The sequence below is a fragment of the Rhinopithecus roxellana genome, chromosome 5 (assembly GCF_007565055.1).
Source record: "Rhinopithecus roxellana isolate Shanxi Qingling chromosome 5, ASM756505v1, whole genome shotgun sequence".
In the NCBI taxonomy this organism is placed as follows: Eukaryota; Metazoa; Chordata; class Mammalia; order Primates; family Cercopithecidae; genus Rhinopithecus; species Rhinopithecus roxellana.
The window spans coordinates 161,429,243-161,441,918 of NC_044553.1; the positions used below are offsets into that span (position 1 = coordinate 161,429,243).

General features: G+C 44.3%; 1 protein-coding gene and 1 non-coding gene across 6 annotated transcripts in view; one reads left to right on the forward strand and one right to left on the reverse strand.

Annotated features, from left to right (window-relative positions):
- The window catches only part of TRAF3 (TNF receptor associated factor 3), a 138,573-nt gene that overhangs the window by 6,995 nt on the left and 118,902 nt on the right, over positions 1–12,676 (forward strand). The gene's annotated exons all lie outside the window — the stretch shown is intronic.
- On the reverse strand, positions 4,396–4,496 carry LOC115898055. Its single transcript, XR_004057812.1, has one exon. It is a non-coding gene; the product is annotated as a small nucleolar RNA U13 (small nucleolar RNA).

The window sequence follows — 12,676 nt, forward strand, 5'->3', positions numbered from 1 at the left end:
CACCTGGCAGAGGGCCCATGAGTCGGAAGGGGTTCTGCTGTGGCTGTCCTTCAGGGGAGCGAGTACAGGAAAAGGGACTGGGCCACTTCTGGGTGCTGCCTTTGTGACAGCCTAACTTCTGAAGTAGGAATTCTCCCCATTTTACAGATGAGGAAAAGGAAGAGCAACAGGCCTGTTGGACCCCAGAGTTCATGGTTTCACCACAGCTGAATTACAGTGCAGTTTTAGATTTTCTTCAGGTTCTAAACTTCTTAGTTTTGCTTTCAGAGTAGACTTTAGTTTTGCTGCTAGAGTGCTTTTTTTTTAAAATGGTGTATTTTTCATACAGCCTTTCCTTTTCATGCAACATCTGTTTTGCCTATATGGCTGATTATTCTAGGCCGCACTCCATTCCATCTCTGCCATGAGTTCCTTTCTTACAGCAGCCCCCTTGTATTTACTCTCCTTTGACACATTTGGTTGGGAGGTTCTTTTGGCAGTGGCTCAGATGCTTCTTACAGCTTGCTGAGTAGCAGTCCCTAACCTGATTTGCTAATGTGTTTTCTTTCCCCTTTCTCTCTTAATTTACATTTAAACTGGTAGTCTAGTAATAATGATAGCATTTAGTCATTATGTCTTTACAGGGTTTTACAAACATTAACTTGTTAGTGATGAACAAGTCCCCAAGTCCTGGTCACTCTGTAGAGAGCATAATGGTTATAGCCTAGCACCTATTCATCTTGAATTTAATTGTAACTACAGATTGCCTGTGGAAATATGAGTTAAAGGCATGGAAGCTGTCACCACTGTTAGCAGGGAAGTGATGTTTGGCTATTTTGGAGAATACTTAAGGTGGCTCTTCTGGGAGAACCACTGTCAAGATTTTGAACTTGTAACCAGGAGGGGTCAGTGGTGGCTGAGCAGAGATGTAGGGACTTGTTTCATGGCCATCTGTACCTGCTCCAGGAAGGACTGTGAATAAGAGAATGCAGCCAGACACTGAGGCCACTAGGTCAGGCCCTTGGGATGACAGAGGGTAGATTTCTTTGTTCTTAGACGTAAGTGGGCCCTTGTAGGGTGGAGACAGTGGCATGAGAGCCTTCCTTGCCTTCTCCAGATTGAGGGATGTTTCCGTGCATCTGGGATAGGTCTCTAGGGTTGAGACGACAAGCTTCTCAAGGGTTGGGTCACTTCGTTCTTTGTATTGCCACAGTCTGGTCTAAGATGGACGCAGTAAAAATGAGACCAGTTTATGTATGGAAGGAATCAGCCCTGCTTTGAATTCTGGTCTGTCCTTCCGCTAACTGTGCTGTTAAATTCCTCTTCCTTTCTAAGCCTCAGTTTTCTCATCTATGCAAAGGTAACTATGGAGTTCACAGTCACACAGAAAAGCTTCTGAAACCTAAACTCTCCATTTGGAGACGGATGGTGGTGATGGTCACACAACATTATGAATGTATTTAATACCACTGGACTATACACTTAAAATGATTACGATGGTAAATTTTGTTATGTGTATTTTACCATAATAAAAAAAGTAATTGAGACTTAAAAGTGAGCCTGGGCTTGGTGCGGAGGTTCGTGCCTGTAATCCCAGCACATTCGGAGGCCGAAGTAGGTGGATCACCTGAGGTCATGAGTTCGAGACCAGCCTGACCAACATAGTGAAACCCCATCTCACCTAAAAATACAAAATTAGCCGGGTGTGGTGGTGCATGCCCGTAATTCCAGCTACTTGGGATGCTGAGGCAGGAGAATTGCTTAAACCCGGGAAGCAGAGTGAGCCCAGGATTGTGCCATTGCACTCCAGCCTGGGCAACAAGAGTAAAGCTGCATCTAAAAAAAAAACCCTGTGCCAGGTGCAGTGGCTCATACCTGCAGTCCCAGCACTTTGAGAGAATGAGGCAGGGGGATCGCTTGAATCCAGGAGTTCTAAACCAACCTGGGCAACATAAGACCTTGTCTCTACAAAAAATTTAAAAATTAGCTAGTCATGGTGGCATGCTCCTGTAGTCCTATCTAACTACTCAGGAGGCTGATGCAGAAGGATTGCTTGAGCCCATGAAGTCAAGGCTGCAGTGAGGTGTTATTGTGTCACTGCACTTTAGCCTGGGTGACTCAGTGAGATCTTGTCTCAAAACAAAAACAAGAAAAATCTGAGCATGTGAGAGAATATAAGAACCTAGTATTTCAGAAGTGATCATTTCTCTTCCCCTTTCCTTTCCTGAGTGATTTCATAAAGGGAATGACTTATTAGCCAGATGGATGACAGGCTGTCTTGGAAGTATGGCCTGTCCCTGGAAGAAGTACCGGTGGGAGTAGAAGGACATTATTGGACTGCAAATAAATTATTTATAAAAAGGGTAAAATGTCTAGAAAGTGAAATCACAGTATATTTGCACAAAAGGAACATCTATAGATATCTCCCCTTTTTTTTTTTGAGACGGAGTCTCGCTCTGTCACCCGGGCTGGAGTGCAGTGGCCGGATCTCAGCTCACTGCAAGCTCCGCCTCCCGGGTTTATGCCATTCTCCTGCCTCAGCCTCCTGAGTAGCTGGGACTACAGGCGCCCTCCACCTCGCCCGGCTATTTTTTTGTAGTTTTTAGTAGAGACGGGGTTTCACTGCGTTAGCCAGGATGGTCTCGATCTCCTGACCTCGTGATCCGCCCGTCTCGGCCTCCCAAAGTGCTGGGATTACAGGCTTGAGCCACCGCGCCCGGCCATCTCCCCTTTTTAAAAGCAGTTTTAGCATACAAATTTTTGTGTATTTAAATTCATATTTTAGCACTTTATTTTTTTCTGTTATTTAGCAATAATAGTATTCTTCAATTTGAGCTGGGTGTGGTGGCTCATGCCTGTAATCCCAACACTTTGGGTGGCTGAGGGGGGCAAATCACTTGAGGTCAGGAGTTTGAGACCAGCCTGGCCGACATGGTAAAACCCCGTCTCTACTAAACCAAAAGAAGGAAATTAGCTGGATGTGGTGGCACGTGCCTGTAGTCCCAGCAACTGAGGCAGGAGAATCGCTTGAATTTGGGAGGTGGAGGTTGCAGTGAGCTGAGATGGCGCTACTGCACTCCAGCCTGGGTGACAGTGAGACTGTCTCCAACAACAACAACAACACTTCGATTTATTCAGGTCTCTGTCCACATTTCACCTCTTCAAAGGGGTCTTCCCTGAACACCCTAATTAAACAGCCGATGCTGTTGCTCTGGTCACTTGCCTTGCTTTTTTTTTTTTTTTTTCCATAGCAGAAAATGTTTTTCCTTTCCTTTTTCTTTCTGAGATAGAGTCTCGTTCTGTCACCCAGGCTGGAGTGCAGTGGTGTGATCTTGGCTCACTGCAACCTCTGCATCACAGGTTCAAGCGATTCTCCTGCTTCATCCTCTCGAGTAGCTGGGGTTACAGGTACGTGCCACCACACCTGGCTAATTTTTGTATTTTTTTAGTAGAGGCTGGGGCTGGGCACAGTGGCTCATGCCTGTAATCCCAGCACTTTGGGAGGCTGAGGTAGGTGGATCACGAGGTCAAGAGATCGAGACCATCCTGGCCAACATGGTGAAACCCTGTCTCTACTAAAAATACAAAAATTAGCTGGTCATGGTGGCACATGCCTGTAGTCCCAGCTACTTGGGAGGCTGAGGCAGGAGAATCACTTGAACCCGGGAGGCAAAAGTTGCAGTGAGCCGAGATCACGCCACTGCACTCCAGCCTGAGCAACAGAGCAAGACTCTGTCTCAAAAAAAAAAAAAGGTTGGGCACGGTGACTTGAGCCTGTATGTAGTCTCACCTACTCCAGAGGCTGAGGCAGGAGGATTGCTTGAGCCCAGGAATTCGAGGCTGCAGTGAGCTATGATCGCACCACTGCACTCCAGCCTGGAGGACAGATGGAGAACCTGTCTCTTAAAGAAGAAAAAACAATTTTTCATCCCCCTTTACCCGTTAAGTAATCACTCCCATTCTCCAATCCTCCCGTCCCTTGATAATCTCTAATCTACTTTTGGTTTCTGTGGGTTTGCCTATTTCAGATATAGCATCTAGGAATCATATAACTTGTTTTTTGTGTCTGGCTACTTTCACTTAGCATGATGTTTTTGAGGTACATCCAAGTTGTAGCATGTGTCAGTATCTTGTTCCTTTTTATTGCTGAATCATAATCCATTGTATGTACATATATGCCACGATGTGTCTATTCATTTGTTCATGGGCATTTGGATTATTTTCATTGACTATTAAGAGTAATACTGCTGTAAACATTTGTGTACAAGTTTCTGTGTAGGTATGTTTTTATTTCACTTGGGTATATACCTAGGAGTGGAATTGCTGGTCATATGGTAATACTGTGTTTAACTATTCCCACCAGTAGTGTTCCAATTTCAGGACATCTTTGCTAAATTTATTTTGTTTTCTTTTTTATGTCGCATGGGTAATGTGCCGATGTCATAACAAGGTTTAAGAGAGGCACCTCTCACACCTGCATTTGAATACCCAATCACACTTATGAACTACAAAAGGATGTACATATATGTGTGTGTGTGTGTTGTATGTGTATATGTATGTATGTATTTTTGATTAAAGCTATTCTAGTTAGTGTAAAGTGGTATCTCATTGTGGTTTGGGTTTCTATTTTCTTGATGGGCAAAAATATTGAATGTCTTTTCATGTGACTCTTGGCCATTTGTACATTTTTTTGGGGGGACAATGTCTGTTGAGTTCTTTATATATTCTGAATTTTAAACTTTTTTTTTTTTTTTTGAGGCCGAGTCTCCTTCTGTTGCCCAGGCTGGAGTGCAGTGGCATGATCTTGGCTCACTGCAACCTCCGCCTCCTGGGTTCCAGCAGTTCTCATGCCTCAGTCCCCTGAGTAACTAGGACTATAGGCACACACCACTAATTAGCCTGGCTAATTTTTGTATTTTTAGTAGATATGGGGTTTTGCCATGTTGCCCAGGCTGGTCTAGAACTCCTGACCTCAAGTGATCCACTCACCTCAGCCTCCCAAAGTGTTGGGATTATAGGCGTGAGCCTCTGCACTCAACCTCTTCTGAGTTTTATTGTTTTAGTTCTTACCTTTAGGTCTTTGATCCATTTCAGTTAATTTTTGTATATGGAATGAGATAGGAGTCCCAATTCATTCTTTTGTATGTTCTTATTTACTTTTCTCAGCACCATTTATTGAAAACACTTCTTTCCCTATTGAATGGTCTTGGCACCCTTATTAAAAATAAATTGGCCATAGATGTTTGCATTTATTTCTGGACTCTCAGTTCTATTCTGTTGCTCTGTAAGTCTGTTACATCAGTACCACACTTTATTAGTCTGTTCTCATGCTGCTAATAAAGACATACCCGAGACAGGGTAATTTATAAAGAAAAAGAGGTTTAATGAACTCATTGTTTCACATGGCTGGGGAGGCCTCACAATCATAGTAGAAGGCAAAGGAGGAGCAAAGGTATGTATTACATGGCATCAGGCAAGAGAGTCTGTGCAGGGGAACTGTGCTTTATAAAACCATATCTTGTGAGACTTAGTATCACGAGAACAGCGTGGGAAAAACCTGCCCCCATACTTCAATTACCTCCCCCTGGGTCCCTTCCCATAACACAGGGATTGTATGAGCTACAATTCAATATGAGATTTGGGTGGAGACACAGCCAAACCATATCACACACAGTTTTGATTACTGAAGCTTTGTAGTAAGTTTTGAAGTAGTAAGTTTGGGAAGCATGAGTCTTCCAACTTTTTCATTTTCTATATTGTTTTGACTATTTGGGGCCAGTTGCAATTTTATATGAATTTGAATGTCACCTTTTTCATTTCTGCAAAAAAGGTCATTGGAATTTTAATAGGGAGGGGATTGATTCTGTAGATTGCTTTGGGGGGTTGCAATCTTAACAGTATTGTCTTCCAATCCATGAACGTGGGATGTCTTTTTTTTTTCTTTTTTTTTTTTTTTTTCTTTTTTTGGAGAGGGAGTCTCGCTGTATTCCCCAGGCTAGAGTGCAGTGGTGCAGTCTCGGCTCACTGCAAGCTCCATCTCCCGGGTTCACGCCATTCTCCTGCCTCAACCTCCCGAGTTGCTGGCACTACAGGCATGTGCCACAGCACCTGGCTATTGTTTGTATTTTTAGTAGAGACGGGGTTTCACTGTGTTAGCCAGGATGGTCTCAATCTCCTGAGCTCGTGATCAGCTTGCCTTCGCCTCCCAAAGTGCTGGGATTACAGGCGTGAGCCACAGCACCCGGCTGAACTTGGGATGTCTTTTCATTCAATTATGTTTCTTTTAATTTCTTTAAGCAATAGTTTGTAGTGTTAGTGTATAAATCATTCATCTTTTTGTATAAATTTATTTCTTGGTGCTTTATTCTTGTGGGTTCTGTTGTAAATGAAATTATTTTCTGAACTTTCTTTTTGTATTGCTCATTGCTGATATATAGAAACAACTGATTTTTGTATGTTTGGTCTTATGCCCTACAACCTTGTTGAATTTATTACCTCTAGTTATTTTGTGGATTCTGTGGGATTTCTTTATACAGAATCATGTCACCTGCATATATAATTTACCTCTTCTTTCTAATTTGAATGCCTTTTATTTATTTTTCTTGCCTAATTACTCTGGCTAAGACATTTAGTACAATTTTGAATAGCAGTGATGAAAGTGAGCATCCTCGTACTGTTCCTAATCTCAGGGGAAGCTTTTCACCATTGATTATGAAGTTAGCTGTGTTTTCTTTCTTTTCTTTTTTTCTTTTTCTTTCTTTCTTTCTTTTTTTTTTTTTTTTTTTTTTGACCCAGGGTCTTGCTCTGTCACCCAAGCTGTAGTGCAGTAGTGCAATCATGGCTCACTGCAACGTCTGCCTCCCAGGCTCAAGTGATCCTCTCACCTCAGCCTCCTGAGTAGCTGGGACCAAAGGCACATGCCACAATGCCTTGCTATTTTTTTTTTTTTTTTTTGCATTTTTGGTGGAGATGGGTTTCACCATGTTGTCCAGGCTAGACTCAAACTCCTGAGCAATCAGCCCACCTTGGCCTCCCAGAGTGGTGGGATTACACGTTCGAGCCACTGTGCCTGGCGTTTTTTTTTTTCCCCAGACCAGGTCTCATTCTTTTGCCCAGGCTGGAGTACAGTGATATGATCATAGCTGACTGCAGTCTTGATCTCCCAGGATCAAGCAATGCTCCTTCTTTAGTCTCCCTGGTAGCTGAGACTACTATAGGTGCAAGCCACCACACCTTGCTAATTTTTTAATTTTTGTGGAGACAGGGTCTTGCTGTGTTGCCTAAGTTGGTCTCAAATGCCTCACCTTGAGCGGTTCTCCTGCCTTAGCCTCCCAGGTAGCTGGGATTATGGGTGGGCACCAATATGCCCAGTTAGTTGATTTTTTTTTTTTTTTTTTTAGAGATGGGTCTTGCTATATTGCCCAGGCTGATCTCAAACTCCTGGCCTCAAGCAGTCCTCCTGCCTCAGACTCCCAAAATGCTGGGATTACAAGTGTGAACCACTGTGCCTGGCCACTGACTTTTTTTTTTTTTAATGGAAGGTTGTTGAGTTTTGTCAAATGCTTTTTGTGCATCTTCTGAGATGATCATATTTTTTTTCATTGTTCTATTAATGTAGTGTATTATATTGATTTTGTTTTGTATGTTGAATCACCCTTGCATTCCTGGGATAAATCTCAGTTTGTCATGGTATGTAATCCTTTTAATGTATTGTTAGATTGAGTTTGCTACTATTTTGTTGAAGATTTTTGCGTCTATGTTCATTAGGAATATTAGTCTGTAGTTTTCTCTTCTCGTCATTTTTGAGCAGAGTCTTCCTTTGTCATCCAGGCTGGAGTGTAGTGGCGTGATCTCGCCTCACTGCAACCTCAGCCTCCCCAGTAGCTGGGATTACAGGCATGCACCATCATGCCCAGCTAATTTTTGTATTTTTAGTAGTGACAGAGTTTTGCCATGTTGGCCAGGCCAGTCTCGAACACCTGGTCTCATATGATCCACCTGCCTTGGCCTCCCCAAATGCTGGGACTTACAGGCATGAGCCACTGCACCCGGCCTGTAGTTTTTTTTCCTTGTGGTATTTTTGACTTTGGTATCTGGGAACCAATCTTTTTTTTTTTTTTTTTTTGAGGCGGAGTCTCGCTCTGTCGCCTGGACTGGAGTGCAGTGGCCGGATCTCAGCTCACTGCAAGCTCCGCCTCCCGGGTTTACGCCATTCTCCTGCCTCAGCCTCCCGAGTAGCTGGGACTACAGGCGCCCGCCACCTCGCCCGGCTAGTTTTTGTATTTTTTTTTTTTCAGTAGAGACGGGGTTTCACCGTGTTAGCCAGGATGGTCTCGATCTCCTGACCTCGTGATCCGCCCGTCTCGGCCTCCCAAAGTGCTGGGATTACAGGCTTGAGCCACTGCGCCCGGCCACCAATCTTTTTTTGAGACAAGGTCTTACTCTATTGCCCAGGTTGGAGTGTAGTGGCATGATCTTGGCTCACTGCAGCCTTGGCCTCCTGCGCTCAAGTGGTCCTCCCACCCAGCTGCCTGAGTAGCTGGGACTACAGGCACATGCCACCACACCCAGCAAGTTTTGTTCATTTTTTTTGTACAGACGAGGTCTCACTTTGTTGCCCAGGCTGGTCTTCAACTCTAGGCCTCAAGCATCCTCTTGCCTCAGCCTCCCAAAGTGCTGGGATTATAGGCATGAGCCACTGCTCCTCGCCCAGTTGTATTTTGACTGTGCATCATGTTTCTTCAGAATTTTGAAACCTGCCCTCTCCTAAGTGTGAAAATTCTAGGAGGGTTTCCAAGCAGACAACCCTAACATCTCTGGCTGGGATGATAATGATCATACCATGTACTTTCCCTCTTCTCAACACAGACACATTCATGTTGTAGTGCCAGCTCTAAGCATAGGAGGTGCACTTAACGGCTTGCAGCTGGAGGAATATCATGGCTGACAGCACACCACCAGTGCAGCATCAGGGAAGGGAACTCTATTCCTGATGCCACAACAGGAAAGAGATGTGCTTCTTTCATTTCCTGAAAAAACCACAGATTGTTCTGGATAATGGTTGCTGAATAAGAAACCACCCTAAACATCAGTGATTTAAAACAGTAATCTACCTTTGCATCTCACGGTTCTGTGGCCTGATCAAGCAGGGCTCAGATGGGTGATTCTTCTGCTCCATGTGGCCTTGATGGAGGTAATTTATTGGTATTCATCTGTTGGCTGGTCCAGTCGTGAGGGTCCAAGATGGCCTTACGCACATGCTTGGATGGTTGGAAGGCCAGGCTCAGGGGATCCTTTCCCTCCTTGTGCTCTGAGGTCCTCTGCAGATGGCCTTTCTCCTAACGGAGGTGGCTGTGCTTCTTACATGACAACTCAGAACTCTTAGAGTGTTCTAGGAAAGGAAGTGGAAGCTGCCAGTCTGTCTCTCTCCCTCTTTCTTTTTTTTTTCTTTTGAGATAGAGTCTCACTCTGTTGCCCAGGCTGAGTACAGTGGTACCATCATAGCTCACTGCAGCCTCAAACACCTGGGCAGAAGTGGTCCTCCCAGTCCAGCCTCCCAAGTAGCTGGGACTAGAGGTACATGCCACCATGCATAGCTACTTTCTTAGTTTTTAATTTTTTGTAGAGACAAGGTCTTAACTATGTTGCCCAGGCTGGTCTTGAACTCTTGGGTTCAAACGATCCTCCCACCTTGGCCTCCCAAAGTGTTGGGATTGCAGCTGTGAGCTACTGCACCCAGTCTGGAGCTGCCAATGTCTTAAGCCTGGGCTTGGATATCAGTGTAGCATTATTCCTGCCATGTTCTGAAAAGACATAGAGCCCTCTTATATTTGAGGAGAGGGGACATGGACCCTAATTCTTAATGAAAGGAGGGTCAAAGAATTTGTGACTGTCTTTAAACCAGGATATGCGTGGTGGCTAGATTCCATAGTGCTCTTAGTAATGTATGTTAGATACCCATTTGAAAGCTGTTGTGGATTAAAATGGAAATGCCACCTGTTGTGTGTTACTCATTTTCAGTGAGAAAGTACATTATGTGTTCTAAATCAATAATTTTAAAAAAACTTTTGGAGTATACCTATTCATAAAATAACTACTTCTATAAAATGTATGTCTTAGCAGCAGCCATCCTTGATCATGCGTTTGTCAAGTTTTTCAAGTACAACTTTGGGTCCATACATTTTTTTCTTCCTATTACTAGTTCATTTTAAAAATTAGTTGAAACCTTCCCTTTTATTTTAAAGAATATTGTGAGGTTTTTAATATTTCTCTGTGTTCTTAAAAAAAGCTTCATTGAGAAAATATTAGTAAGCCTATATATCCTAACTTTCCTTTCCTTTACCCTACATCATTCTGGTAAATCCCCAGAGATTTATTAGAATAAAGTTCTGGCTGTTTATGTATAAAAGTGTGGGATAACAGTGTGCAGAGGTGTGTATGGATGTGCTTTCACATAGAAACCCTGCCTTCCCAGCCTGTCTCAGCTGATTGTTGCAACACTGAGCCGAGCAAACATGATGAGGTCACAGAGAAGTGAGGGAGTGGATTTAAATAATGAAACAAGAAATCTGTGTCTTTGACTCCAGTGGAGCCCCAGTGTATTGGGATTAATGAGGAAAGAGCTGTGTCTGCCTGTGTTCCATGAGTACCCCTTGCTTATACCTGTATGGAGAGCCCCAACATCCCTGGCTGGGAAGCCACTTAATCCTGTGTTTCCCAAGCATAACCTCTCTTTGTTCCCAAGGAGTCTTTCCTGAACATCTGACCTTCTGTGCAACATAGGCATGAATGAGGAGAGTGAGCTACTGTGGTGTTTTATGTATGTATATATATATATGTGTATACACACACACACACGTATGCACACGTACACGTATGCACACATATATATGTGTGTGTATATATGTATATATATATGTGTGTGTGTAGGTTTTCATCCATTGTTTCTGACTCATAAGTCCTGTAGCCCTTGTTATAGTCTTTTGTTGTAATGTTGGGTGTCTTGCCTCCTTTCAGCTGCCCAAGGCAGGACTCTAATCTGATTGTGAGTCAGATGACCCTTATTCCAGAGAGGGCCCTGCCCCATTCCCTGGAGGAAGGAATGCTGCACAGAGAGGCCAAGAAAAGTCTGAACAGACAGTCCTTGCTGGGTTTAGATCATGGTTTTTTGTCCAAAAACATCTCTACATGATTGTAAGTCAGGCCTCTGTTATGAAGCCTCAATAAAAACTCAAGGACAGGCTGGGCGTGGTGGTTCACGCCTGTAATCCCAGCACTTTGGGAGACTGAAGCGGGTGGATCACCTGAGGTCAGGAGTTCGAGACCAGCCTGGTCAACACGGTGAAACCCCATCTCTAATAAAAATACAAAAATCAGCCAGGCGTTGTGTCGGGCGCCTGTAATCCCAGCTACTCGGGAGGCTAAGGCAGGAGAATCGCTTAAACCTAGGAGGTGGAGGTTGCAGTGAGCCGAGATTGCACCATTGCATTCCCGCCTGGGCGTCAGAGCGATACTGTCTCAAAAACAAACAAAAACTCAAGGACAGCGTTTGAGAGCTTCCACACAGTGGAACACGTGGAGGTTTCTGGAGGATGGCCCGAGGGAGGGCATGGAGGCTCCCGCCCAGCCTCATACCTTGCCTTTTGCGTCCCTTCATCTGTGTCTTTTGCAGTATCCTCTACGATATACCGGTCAGTGTAAGTACATATTTCCCTGAGTCCTGTAAGCCACTCTGGCAGATTAGTCGGAATCCAAAGAGGGCTTGTGGGAACCCCAACTTGAAGCTGGTGGGTCAGAAGTTCCAGAGGCCTAGACTTGCGACTGGTGTCTGAAGTAGGGATTGGGGGTGAACAGCCTTGGCGACTGAACCCCCAACAGCTGTGTTCACAGAATTCTTCTGCGTTGGCGATGGTTGTCAGGGTGTGAGAGCAGGGGAAAAACACAGATTGAGAGAGTTTTTCCCCAAACAGCCCCTGGTCAATGCCTCGGAATGACTGGCTGCTGCATGGAATTGCAGAGGCCTGAGTGCCTCTGCCTCTCCCGTGATTCCTGAGGCCAGGACCTCTGGTCTGCATGGTCTGAGGTCTCTTACGAAGGCAAAATGTTATGTATATATTTTGAATAAGGGCACCTGTTCCTCATTCTGTTCTTTTGAATTCCAAAAGTGTGCTGGCCTGTGACATAGCATAAGGGACAGAATCATTGCTCTCATGAGCCTTTGGGCTTGCTTCCTTGGGCACTACGTACTTTATCATTCGCCATCACCTTCAGGATTCTTTCTGCCAGAATGTAGTGGCTGTGGCCCAGGGGTGACCAGCATAGGGGTCAAAGAAGGGTAATGAGACTTGAGGCCTGAGGAGGGTAATAGGCAAGGCGGGAGGGCAAGGGCCAGGGGTCAGCGTCATTCACACAGTTGAAAACGTGCCCTTGGCCTGTCTCCTCTCTGTGTTCTGCATCTTACAAAATAGATACTGCCTTGTGTTAAGATGAATCAATATAGTTACCCCTTTCTATATTGTCTTAAGCTTCTTAGGAACTGCTTTATATTTTAGTCACTTAGGCTTGGAGTGAAACATGTAAGGTATAGTTCAACCTGAAAAAAGTAGTCTGAGAGACGTCTTCATAGAGTCCCCAATTCTGTATATGATAAGGTCTTATCAGGCTTTGACATTCTGCTCTTATATGTGTAACACTAGTA